At 40.9% G+C, this 13,004-nt stretch overlaps 1 long non-coding RNA gene across 3 annotated transcripts; it reads right to left on the bottom strand.

Moving 5' to 3' along the window:
- Positions 1-7,176: 7,176 nt before the first annotated feature.
- On the bottom strand, positions 7,177-9,510 carry LOC110227185. 3 transcript variants are annotated; one of them, XR_002330969.1, is made up of 5 exons: positions 8,956-9,510; positions 8,765-8,846; positions 8,171-8,527; positions 7,709-8,028; positions 7,177-7,390 (listed from the first exon to the last, which is right to left on the bottom strand). It is a non-coding gene; the product is annotated as an uncharacterized LOC110227185 (long non-coding RNA). The 3 variants fall into 3 exon arrangements; XR_002330968.1 differs by having other exon boundaries at positions 7,709-8,261; positions 8,428-8,527; XR_002330967.1 differs by having other exon boundaries at positions 7,709-8,527.
- Between the last annotated feature and the right edge of the window lie 3,494 nt (positions 9,511-13,004).

The following is a 13,004-nucleotide window of genomic DNA, read 5'->3' as shown; positions in this document are numbered from 1 at the left end:
TTTTGGTCTTGACGGACTACTTTTCGAAATGGATTGAAGCTGAGGCATATGTTGGCATCAAGGATTCGGTGGTGAAGACTTTCATTTGGAAGAATATTATATGTCGACATGGAGTTTCGTATGAAATAGTCACCGATAACGGGCCATAATTCATTTCACAAGAGTTTGATGCCTTTTGTGCGGAATGGGGAATCAAAGTCAGTTACTCTACTCCACGATATCCGCAAGAAAACGGTCAAGCTGAAGCCGCGAACAAGACGATATTGAGCAATCTCAAGAAACGTTTGAATCATCTAAAGGGAGGATGGTATGAAGAACTCCAACCCGTCCTATGGTCCTATCGTACAACCCCTAGGCGACCTACCGGAGAAACTCCATTCTCTTTGGTTTATGGCATGGAGGCAGTAGTACCAGCTGAACTCAACGTGCCCAGACTTCGCCGAACAGAAGCACCATTAAATGAGGAAGAAAATTCAGCAATGCTTAATGATTCACTAGATACCATAAATGAAAGGCGTGATCAAGCTTTGATTCGGATCCAGAATTACCAGCAGGCAGCAGCCCGATATTACAACTCTAAAGTCAAAAGTAGGCCGTTCTTCGTGGGAGATTATGTGTTAAGGCGCGTTTTTGACAATAAAAAAGAAGAAGGCGCCGGTAAACTCGGTATTAATTGGGAAGGACCTTACATTGTTACCAAAGTGGTTCGAAACGGTGTTTATAGGCTGAAAGACTTAGAAGACATGCTAGTACAAGCGACCTTGGAATATGATCAACCTAAAGAAATTTTATGAATAAAGCTACACGCATTTTATATGTACATGAACTACGGTGTGGCTTGATCCCGAAATGGGTACGTAGGCAGCTCGGAATCGAGTTCAGCTATTAATAAAAAATTTGTTTTATTTTCTGTATTAAAGGGAAAGGTTCGACTTTGCGAACAAGTGAAGCAAATAAAGGTTCGGCTATGCGAACATACAAGAGATTGGAAATGGAGCGTTTATTCAAACAAAAAAGATGGAATGTCCCTCATCGTACGCTTCGTGTTATGGAGATCTTGTTGACATTCAGAACACTTCAACTCCTTGACCAGCAAGGTCAAGGATTGGCATCATGCAGTCCGGAATTCGAGCGAAGTCAGAGATTCCAAGCTCGATCCATTCTTCAGGGTGAGATTCAAGGACGTGAAGATCTCTTGATACCGTAGTAAGCCTGCGTTGCATCCGGTTAATCCTCTTCCGGAGTCTCCTCTTTTCCAACGTAAGCTTCCGATGTTGCAGCACAAGTGCCTTTATGAATGCCATCGCTGTTCCTTGGTCTCTGATTGGGAGATCCCTGATCAAAGCACATGGAGCTCGGATCTGGGATCTGAAGAAGCCGCGAGGTGGAAGAGGCCGCCTATTTGGCTCATTTGGAGCATCTTCGTTTATCATTCCAATCCTGGAGAAGTCGGGCATAGATTCTGAACATCGAAGGTTGAACTCCATACCTGCTAAAATGAAAAAGAGTGGTGAGGAGAAAAGAGAAGTTGAGGCTATAATTTATAGGAATGTCATATTCCTAAGTAAGCTGCGGATTCTATCCTAGGAATGGAGTGATTCGCTAAGAGATTTATGCCCTTAAACCGATCCTGCATTAAAAGACGTATCTCCGAGAATATTTGAAGAGTAAGGAAAATTGCAAATGTTTCCATAAATAAAAAGGGGCCGAAGCCCATTACGAGTTCAAAGTAAGTGAAGAAGTTAGAGAACATTTATGGAAGAGGCTCAGGAACAGGCTCCTTCATCGCCGGTTTAGTTTTCGAAGTGGACGCCTTGTTCTTGGCATCCACTTCGGGACGATCCCGAACGCGTTTCCGACTGGTACTGGCCTCCTCCTCGTCTTCTTCCTCGCTGTCAGATGGAACGGTACGGACCGGAGCATTCACAGGACCCGGAACTCCTTTAGCACGGAGATACATCCGAAGCATCTTCGGGATCTCAGCAACAGAATCGAAGTTCCGCCATTCCCATTGAAAGGGATCACTTTCCAGAGCCCTTATCTTCCTCTCCACCCGAGCGATGCGAGCCTCGAGTGTTTGCCTTTTGAGACCTAGTCGCTGCCTTTCCTCACACAAGCGACGGTGTTTGTCGGCGACCTAGCATAAAGATGAATGAATAAAAAGAAACAAAAAGTTTTTAATCAAGAAACACGGATGTTAACCTTGTCAATAAAGTCGTAAGCCTCTTTCTTCTCCTTTGAAGGAAAATGAAAGACGGCGTGAGGGAAAAGAACGCCGGCCGGTTCAAAGCCATCGCCGGACAAGAAAAGTGGGCTGCCGGGATCAACGGGGGCTACGTTTTCGTTTTCCATTAATGTGTTGTTTGTTGAATGGATTATGAAGTTTCTTGAGAAAAGATTAAAGGCAAACAATCTCCTATTTATAATAGGGTTAAGGTTTGTCTTGGGAATGAAAATTCAATAATGGTGGCGTGCCCTAATGGTTTAAACCATTTTTGGAAATCGAGAAAAGGCAATTATTGCATTAAAGACGAGCCGCTTTTCCTACTTTCAAGAAATAAGAAGGGAAAGAGCAACCGTCGCATTAACTACAAACGTTTCTAAGGCCCAAGCCCAACAAATTTACCGAGTTGACTAAACCCGAAGTGGAGAACTCGCGTTAAGCCGAGCTCAGTTCTCGCATTCTAAAGAGAAAGGTCTGATCAGCCTAAAAATCTCGAAAGCATAACCACAAGGCCACAAAAGGTTAAAAGCGGACTTTGCAAACCCGCACATAATTTTAACCAAACCCCCTTGGGGTCATAACCTAGAAAGGTTTAAAAGCCTCCTCAGGCAAATATCTTGTTCAAAAAAAAAATGATAAAGCCTCCTTAGGCAAAAACAAGTTCGAAATTAAGTTTTAAAATAAATGGGACAATCCCCAGTTTAAAGTGGGCACAGCCACTACGGATCGACAGCCACCTCGGACGTCGAAGTTTCATTCGCCTCCTTGGCTGGTGCTTGGTCAGATGAAGCTCCTGGTCCGCCCTCCACGGTACAACCATCCTCTGGGGTGACCTCCGGTGCCGCAGGAACTTCGGGTGGGACGACATCTTCCGTCTCACTCGAGCCTGGGAAGGACAGTTCCAGTCAATTTTAAACATAAGGTGAGAAAAAGGTAGTAAGTGTCAGGAGCCAGGCGTTACCTGCCCAGTCTAGACCCGATTCACTTATAGGAGGCGATTCAGTGAAGAATACCTCGAAGTCCTGCGGGTTGAAGGTCGAAGTGGGAAGAGCTGCCAACCGACTCCGCTTTTCAGATAGATTAGCCGACAGTTTGGTCCTCTCTTGCACCTTGGAGAAATCTGTTTCATGTATTTGATCCAACAGAATCAGGTTGCTCTCGTGCTCCTTGATGTCTGATTCCAAACCTGACCAAGCTTTCTCGGTTTGAATGAAGCGGATGGCTCCTTGGATCAACTCCATCCCGCGTCCCTTAACCTCTTTTCTGGCCTTTGATGCCGACCTCGCCAATTCGGAATCACGTAATTTGGTGATCGCCTTGAACTTCGCGTTAAGCTCAATAAGTTGGTTGTTCAAGGTATCGGCGGTTGATTCGGATTCATGAAGTCTACCCTGAACACCAGAAAGTTCATCCTGGAGTTTGTAATTCCGGTCATACTGGTCCTGCAGCTCCCCCTTTATCTTCGCAAGCTCAGATGTTAGACTATCGACCTTGTCCTCCAGATCATGCTTGGAGCCAGTGGAAGAACGGAGTTCAGCTTCAAGAGCAGAAAGTTTTTTTCTTCCACGCGTCAATCTCCTTCTCCCGACCAATGACCAACCACTCATAATGCTCAATCATGTCATTAAGCTCACCGTTAGCCTGATATTATACATAAAACCGGAATGGCGAGTCAGTTCGAAAAATGGCAGCACAATCAGAAAAATAAAGCAGAACTAACCCGAGATGAATGATGAGCATGAAGCAAGTAGCGTTCACGGATCGCAGGGCGCCACTTGTCAAAATCTGGCAAGATCGCGCCCGATCGGGTCTTGAAGCATCAGAAAACACTGCCTTCTTTCTCCATAGCTGTGAAGGAAGAAGAGTTGTAAAAATTAGAATCTAAGCAGAGATAAAAACTTTTAAGCGTATGTAAATCGTCAAACCTGAAAGTGATTTGATTTGAGGGACAAGAGCAAGCTTTAACTTCGAAGAAGCATCTCGAGACTCGGAATCTCCCTTTTTAGGAGATGCACTCCGGGCAGTCTTCTCGCTCTCGGGCTGGGAAGAGGAAGACATATCAACAGGTCGAGGAGGACCCATTGGTTCAGTAGGAGAGGATGATCGTGCTGAACGGTCAGTCCGGGCCCTTGATTTCTCCCTTCGCGGAGAGGAATCACTACGAGATGACTTGTCTCTCTTCCTGCGAACCAAGTTCTTAAGTGGTTCATTGCTAAAATCATCTCGGGGAGGACGAGGAGAATCACGACGAGGAGATCGGTCCCTCCGAGGAGAACGATCGTCACGACATTCGCGACGAGGAGAACGATCGTCACGACGTTCGCGACGAGGAGTTAATCTGAAAGCAGCGACGGATCTGGCTCCCTCGGTGCTGTTCTCATCAACCAGCAGGGTCCTGCTGTAGTCTTTTTTGTCGATGGTGGCCGCAAGGAACGCATTGTTTTCGTCACAAGCCTCTGCTATCGGCTTGGAGAGTTTCTTACGCTGGGCATTGAAGGCCCGCGCTGACATTCCCTGAGTTGAGGGAGGAAGCGGAAGACGATGAAGTTGATTGGGGGGACTCATCCTGAGTTTTCGATTGGCTTCAACAAACCGATCGAGGGTGAAAGAATTCCAAAGGGTTTCCCCTTCAAGGATTGTTTTGAAGAACTTGACGAATTCTTCAGTCGGAAGAGACGAAGCGATGGCAGCTGCGAAGTGAAACAACGAGTTTGGTCAGTAAAAAATAAAACAACCAGGAAAGGAATATACGACCTAGTTTCTACCAGGCTTTGCAGTCCACTTCGATGGGAGTACATCGGAAAGATTTCCAATCGAAGTAGGAGTTTTCTTAATCAGGAACCAAGGATGGTGCCAGTTTTCATCCTTGTTTGGGAGGTGCGAGATGACGTTCCTGTTGGCATTCGGATACGCCGAGAAGTACCCTGTTTTCTTTGACGAACTTCTCACGCTCAGAAGTTCGTTCAGCTCGGGGACCCCAATAATGTAGTCTGCTTCCGCCGCAACGGTTATGATCCCAAGGATGGTTCGGAGAAGATTGGGGGTTAGCTGAGGTAAAGCGATCTCAAGAGCCGCCAAGTATCGAACCAGGGCTTCAGGAAGGGGGAAGGTCAATCCACAGCCCTTGAAGTAGATTTCATAAACGCAAAAGTAGCCGTCGCGATGATTTTCCGGGGACTCCGTAGGGTCGGCTATCTGCGCTTCCGCTATGATTCCAGGGGGAATCTGGCAAAGCCCTTTTAATCGCTCTAGGGATTGAAGGGTACAGGTGGATCTGTAGTGTGGACCAGCTATGTCGTTGGGACGAGTGCATTCGTCATTACTAGAGCCGCCTTCAAAGGATGGAGACTCAGGTCTTTCGGAATCAGAAGTCATCGGAGAATATAAGAAATTTAAAATCCGGCAAAGAGAAAATCGGCGAAGGAAGAGAAGAGAGAAGTTTCGATTAAAGCGTAAGAGTAAAAAGTGATGATGAAAGAAGTTACCTCACGAAAGCTAAGTGATAATGATGAAACCGCCTTGGGAATCGTGGGGGAAGTGGAAAGGTTTCCCGCTTTAATAGACAATAATTAAGATACGGTCATAATGGTGACAGATGTCACGCGACTAAACATGGATAGCGCCAAAATTAAAGGACTGACGGGATCTTGGCGGGAAAATCAAAAGATTCCTCAGAACGCAATCTTTGGTCGTTAAAGCATTTAAAGTCCTCCGAATTGGAATGGCAATTCGAAGAACTTGGAGGGCTAATTGTTGGTGTCCGATCCCGCACCAGAGGTTCGGGACCAACCAAAGATTGCCACGTATTTGGGTTAACGGCCCAAATAGGATAAAGCCCGTTAGATCCGCTAGTCAAAGGAACATTCGAAGTGGATATCACCATAAGGAGAATCCGAAGTGACTGCACCTCGACACAATTCCGGAGACGAAGTCACGGTTAAGCTGGTTCAAGGACATTTGGGCCAAAAGGCGAGGCCCATGAAGATCATAATCAACTCAAAACGGACACATTTAAGAGAGAATAATTGTACTTAATTATTCACTTAAATGTCGTTTTTATGTTTAAATATAAAGGCCGATGGCCATGTATAAGGGGGTTTCTCTCGAATAAGAAATACCACCGCAATTTTTGTAGCAATTCATAAGCTTTTTACATATTCATTTTTTGTCGCTCAAGAGTAATCTTTCCTACTTAACAAAAATACTTGAGTGTGTGAATCCGACATCCACATCTACCTTTTCCAATTGTCAACTCCCTGGTAGGATCTTGTATTTCACAACAAGTGGGAACAAAAATCACTCTAGAACCAAGGTCACTTGTCAAAGAGCTGATATTGATAAGACTGAGACAAAATTCAGGAATAAACAAGATATTTCTGAGTACTATGTCTTTGTTTAACTGAATCATCCCTACTCCACTGATCTTAACAAGAGGTCCTGTTGGCAGATTAACATAACTTTCAACAGAGGTATCTCTATTAGGGAAAAGATTTCTGTCAAAAGATACATGATGGGTTGCACCAGAGTCAATCACACATGTATCAGTAGACAAAGTATGCTGAGAGACTGCCAATATCCCAACAAAACAATATGTTGAAGGAGAAAAGGTGATACCAGTATAACCTGTAGGAGCATGAGGAGTGCTTGCACTACAAGAAATATGTACATTATTAGCAAGAGAGAAGAGCTATTATATGTCATCAATAGCGTTTTCATAAACGCTGTCTTATGCCCCTGTTATGGTAGACCCCACATACGATAGCGTTTTTAGCACCCTACGGTAGACCCCCACTTACGATAGCATTTTCGTATAATAGCATTAGTCGAATGCTATAATATACTTTGTTATTACACATGTTTAGTGCTGTTTTATATACTGTCGTAACATATTTTCGTTATATAAATTAATTTATTTTATAAAATAAATTTTATATTGGAATCCAATTTTATAAAATTTACTTAATTGGACATATATATAACTTTTCTATTTTATAAATCATCAACAAATAATATTACATTAACTAATTAGTCAAACAAGTCTTACATAACACCAAGTCTTATACTAACATCATAAGGAAAGAGACAAACTTCAATCTCTTCAATTTCTTCCCCTCTATCTATTTCACCTCCTCATCAATTGTTCCTATTAGAACTCCCGTCCATAGGCTACATGAAACAAAAGATTTTTGAGTGACGACACTTCATGAAGAACTATTGAGTCACGTCATGATTAAGATAACACAACTGAAACAAGAACCATAAGCTAGTAAAATAAAGAGGTTTCAAGTAAATGACAAAAGAACAAGAAGACAAAAGACCATCTTAGAACTCTTATTCACTAAGATGAAAAAAGAAATTGACACATGGGAATACATCTACCAAACATACACATATGTATACTACGTACTTGGTTAGCATGGACATAATCATGATAGCCATAGAATTAAGCTAATAGGGAGTTTAAAACTTGAAAAAACGTCTTACCACTTAAGCTCCTGCAGCCACATGCAAGCTCCTTCTCCTAAACACCTTCCTTCTCACTTGTATGTACTAAACAAACATAAATGAGCAAAACCAAGACCTTTAGGAAAATTAAACTCAAACTTAGAAAGTAGTATATAAATGACAGACAATGAGTTTATTTCCAAGCTCTCCATTATCATCTAAGAGCTTTAACTCTTCGGAAGCATCAACAAACGTTTTTAGAGATACTTAGAAGTCATAGAAAGAACCTTTCATGGCCTGAGATTGATAATTCAACAAAAATTATGGTTGGTCTAGTTTTCCAACTCTGCTCGATGCTCCTGCAAAGTAAATATTATGGTTGGTCAAGAAAAGAAATATATTTTTGCACTCTGTACCTAGTTAGGAGTTTAATTAAGTAAAAAAAAAAAAAAACTGCACACTAGCTAGTTAGAGCATAAACTTGTCAAAGGATATAGTTACATTCAAATTAGCTTCTCCTGAGACTGAAAAATAACAAGTCCCTGTTGAATTCGGCAACAATGAAGCCAAAACTTGCTCTCTTATCGAACTCCTTCACATCCAGAAAAGTGTTAATCGAAATATCAAGTTTGCATCAAAATCAAGCAAAGCACAGGAAAAAAAAAACTCAACATTTAAAATAGAAACACACAATAATTGAATGTTCGAAAACTTACTACAAATTAGAAAAAAAAAAAAACAAATCATCTAGGTCATACCATCTTTTTCTTGGCAGCGACCTTCACTCCTTTCTTCGTTGGCCTTTAAAATATGTTTCAAGACCCTCAAATTTTCTATCATTAGCATCGCCTTAGCTTCCTTCTCATAAAAGAATAAGTTTAATTCATAAAACAACTATAATCAGAAAAAAAATTCTCATTGAGGCATTATGTCGAACAACATAAGTTCATTAAAAAAAATTGTATTCATGAGTGTAATGAAGTTAATATCAAATGACTTGTGATGAGAGCAGAGAAAAAAATCTGCAGGTTTATCTTCGTTCATCCACATGGTGAAACTAAGAGACGAACTATAAGCAGTTAACAGGGAATTAACCTTGAGAAAGAGGACTGGATTGAGCTACTTGAAATTGATTCTCGGGAGAACTAGTCGAATCTCCAGGCTTCACAGACCCAACCTGCAAAACACAAAGGAGAGAACATTAGAACTTGAGATTTATAACGTATTACTGCAATTTTTGGACATTAGAACATCTCCTTCCCCCCCCCCCCCCAACACTTCCTTACGTTTAGAGATGAAGCCAAAACGATGTGAAGATCTGAGAAGAAAATTGAACGCACGAACGAGGGAGACAACAAACGGCGTTTTAGCTAACGATCTGATGAAAACTGAAGATCTGACCCATAGTTCCCCTTTCAAAATCCAACCACAGCGCCGTCGCAGTAATTTCATCAAACACATGGTCTGCGTACAACCGCCAAAGTTTTTAGACACAAAAAAATGACAGAGAGGGAGGACGAGAGAGGGATAGAGCAAGGGAAGGGACAATTGCTCTGGCTAGGACGAGATTCAGTTCGTGGGTATGAGATTTTTAGATCTCAGAGGTTTTTTTAAGAAAAAGAGAAATTATTTTAGATCTAAGAAGTTTTTCGATAAAAAGCTATTATTTTGCCGCTTAAGTGAATAATTTGGTTAAGTGTTGGCGGACTAGGTGATTTTAGATTCCCGCTTAGGGAATTTTTATCTTAGCGTTTAATAAATGCTATTATCTAGTAACCAAGATTACAAACTCATTTTTAATAGCAGTAAGCGAAAATGAGCTATCCTCTGGTGCTATCAATGCCCATATTTCTTGTAGTGTTGCTTCCATTGAACCAGAAGAGCAAATAGACTGATTGGCGATAGACTGATTCTGAAGCTGAGTACTGATCATAGCAATAACATTCTGAAGCTGATCAGAAGAAAGACTACCAATGACTATTTCAAGTTGACTAGAAATCTTGTCAGGGCCTGGAGAAGACAGGGAAACCTGAGCAGTGACTGGTTGTTGTTTCTTGACCTTATATGAGAACTTGCTTTTAGGAGTAAATCCAGGTGGAAATCCATGTTTCTTGTAGCACCTGTCTGCAATGTGACCTACCCTGTTGCAGAATGAACAGATAGGACGACCTTTGTTTGGTCCATTCTGCACATACATGACTTCAAGAGGTGTTGCAGGAGAAGACGAGTGCATCTCTGAAACCTGAAAAGCAGCATAAGGAGCAATAACATCTGAAAAACTTTGTTGACTATTATCTTGATCTAAGATGTTATAAACTTCTGGTAATGTGGGAAGAACTTTCTGAGCAATGATCTAACGTCTGATAATAGCATAAGACTCGTTTAACCCAGCAAGCAGTTTTACTATCTTAGCTCTTTCTGCCTTTTGTTGGATTCGAGCAGCTTTACCACAAACACATGGTTCATCTAGTTCTTCAGCACCATCTAATTGATCCCATAAAGTTTTCAATCGAGTATAGTACGCAGAGAGAGACAGAGTACCTTGATGAAGATCTTGTATCTCCTGAGTGAGGTTGTATGTACGTGGAAGGTTGGTCATGTTGAAGCGACTAAACAAATCACGCCATGTCTCAGAAGCATCATTCATACGCAAAATACTCCTATAGATCTGCGGAGAAACCGAGTTCAATAGCCATGATTTGACCATGCTGTTACATCTAGACCAGAGACGAAAGTTAACATCCGATTCAAGGGGACGAGTGTTGGTGTCGGATCCCGCACCAGAGGTTCGGGACCAACCAAAGATTGCCACGTATTTGGGTTAACGGCCCAAATAGGATAAAGCCCGTTAGATCCGCTAGTCAAATGAACATTCGAAGTGGATATCACCATAAGGAGAATCTGAAGTGACTGCACCTCGACACAATTCCGGAGACGAAGTCATGGTTAAGCTGGTTCAAGGACATTTGGGCCAAAAGGCGAGGCCCATGAAGATCAGAATCAACTCAAATTCAAACGTTAGGCATTAAAAGCAAAGATCAAAACGGACACATTTAAGAGAGAATAATTGTACTTAATTATTCACTTAAATGTCGTTTTTATGTATAAATATAAAGGTCGATGGCCATGTATAAGGGGGATTCTCTCGAATAAGAAATACCACCGCAATTTTTGTAGCAATTCATAAGCTTTTTACATATTCATTGTTTGTCCCTCAAGAGTAATCTTTCCTACTTAACAAAAATACTTGAGTGTGTGAATCCGACATTCACATTTTGGCGCCGTCTGTGGGGACAGAGGATTCTTGTTTTTAGCATCAAGAGAAGTTCGCATAGCCACACTCCAGTCACCATAGTTCGTTTCTTCTAAACGATGAGAGATGATGTTTAAACCTGGATGATCAGCACTATGCATAAAAAACGGAGAGAAAGTCGGATCTGAAGATTCCAGTGATATCCTGCCTCGCAAAGCTTTAGAAGCTTGATTAACAGCACCTGAAGGAGAATCCGGAGGTGATCAGTCACACCAGTAGATCGCGATGATTTACGAACAGCTGAGCTTGATGGCTCTGATACCATATTACGATCTATAGAGAGAGATTGTAGATGAAGAAAGAAGAGTTTGTTATGAAAGATTCCTTTTCATTTCTTAGTAAACACGATTTACAAGTGTTGGATTATATACACATATGGTTATCTATCTGTACCAAGTTAAACCAACTAATTAAGCTAAACCGGACATTTACTCTAATAGTTGTGTGTGTGTTTTTTTTTGTATGAATGTAAAATTTATTCACCAAAAAAACTGTTTTACAATAAATGCGTCATGAAAATCGAAAGTGAATAGAAATATTTTGAAAAAATAAAAAAAATAAAGCAATGGACTACCGACTATACGTTGTGTGTTTAACTTACACTTAAAGAAGGATCGAGATTGAGCTACAACATACAACATCAATTGACCTATAATCTGTTACACATCGAATTTAACATCATCACTTAAATTTCATGATGAGACTATATATATTTCTTACCTCAAATGCAAACCAATTTTAAAGTGGGAAGACACATATTTGAGCTTGGTTAAGGTTTTGGCTTTTTAGTTTTCATAAAACTATGTGGGTTCAGTTTTCAGTTTATATTTGGTTTGGATAATATATGACTTGGCAAATTCTGAAATGTTATATTGTTTTAAACAAACACCACATTGTTTAATGTCTAAAAAAAATACACTCATATTTTATAACAAGCAAAAACGCAAAATATCGATTATAGATCATATTCTTAGACGAATTATAGACGCAGTAGTTATTTCATTAACAGATCTATCTATACTTGATGTGTTTTTTTTAATAAATAATTTAATACGTCGATTGATGTAAAATGGACCACTCGATACTTGAAGAGTTTTTAATCAAAATTCCTTTTTTGAAGCGTTGCTATTAATAATTTAACTGAGTGATTTAAAATAGACAGCTGATAGTTGGGAAGTTTTGCTGATTAAAATTTCATTTATATTACATTATTATTTATTTAAAATATACTGAAAGTAGAAAATTTAAACAACACTTGTGGTATTATTGGATGGGTGGGTACTACGGATGGATGATGAGTATGAAGTTAAGTGCAGCACACGTTTCCCCAAAAGTGGTGTCCAACTTGGAAGCAGAGGCTAGAACACTAATATGGACCATGTCTTGTACTTAACCTTGGATTTGAAGATGTCTATTTTAACAGCGTTAAAAGCAACTAATGGAAGTTATAGATGATTCAAAAGAGTGTCCAAGACTACAGACCTATACAAAGGAGACTAAAGAGAAATAACATCGAACTGTAGACCACATTTGCTCCTTTAAAAGCCATGAGACAAACCAATGTGATGATTCTGTAGCTAAGTTTGTTTGTAGTTTTCCTTTTTATTATGCTTTTCTTTGACAATAGTACTCTTATCTCGTTAAGGACACTTTTTTTTTTTTTTTTTTTGATAAACCCTATCGGCTATCCGGTCGGCCCCGGTAGGAACGCACCGAGGTGCTACATAGTGGACTGGTCCACCGTGTTAACGGTTAGGCTCTTACGGGCTACCACTCTGCTTATCCCGAGTTTGGAATGCCTTCCGACTAAGTGCCAGGAGGTAGTCAGGCCGCCTGCATTTCTGGCTACCAGGTAAACCAATTGGGCCAAGGTCCAACTGACAGACTTCCCAAACAAATGTGTTTTTGTTTCCAGGGAGAATCGAACTCAGGTTTGGGAGTTTCACCCTTTTCCAAAGCTTCCTCTGCCACTAGACCACGGATGCTTGGGCAAAATTAAGGACACTTTAGAGATGGATTTTC

This window comes from Arabidopsis lyrata (genome assembly GCF_000004255.2).
Source record: "Arabidopsis lyrata subsp. lyrata unplaced genomic scaffold ARALYscaffold_6, whole genome shotgun sequence".
NCBI lineage: Eukaryota > Viridiplantae > Streptophyta > Magnoliopsida > Brassicales > Brassicaceae > Arabidopsis > Arabidopsis lyrata.
Note: the sequence above shows the minus strand (reverse complement) of the source record. Positions and strands in the feature narration are given on the sequence as shown.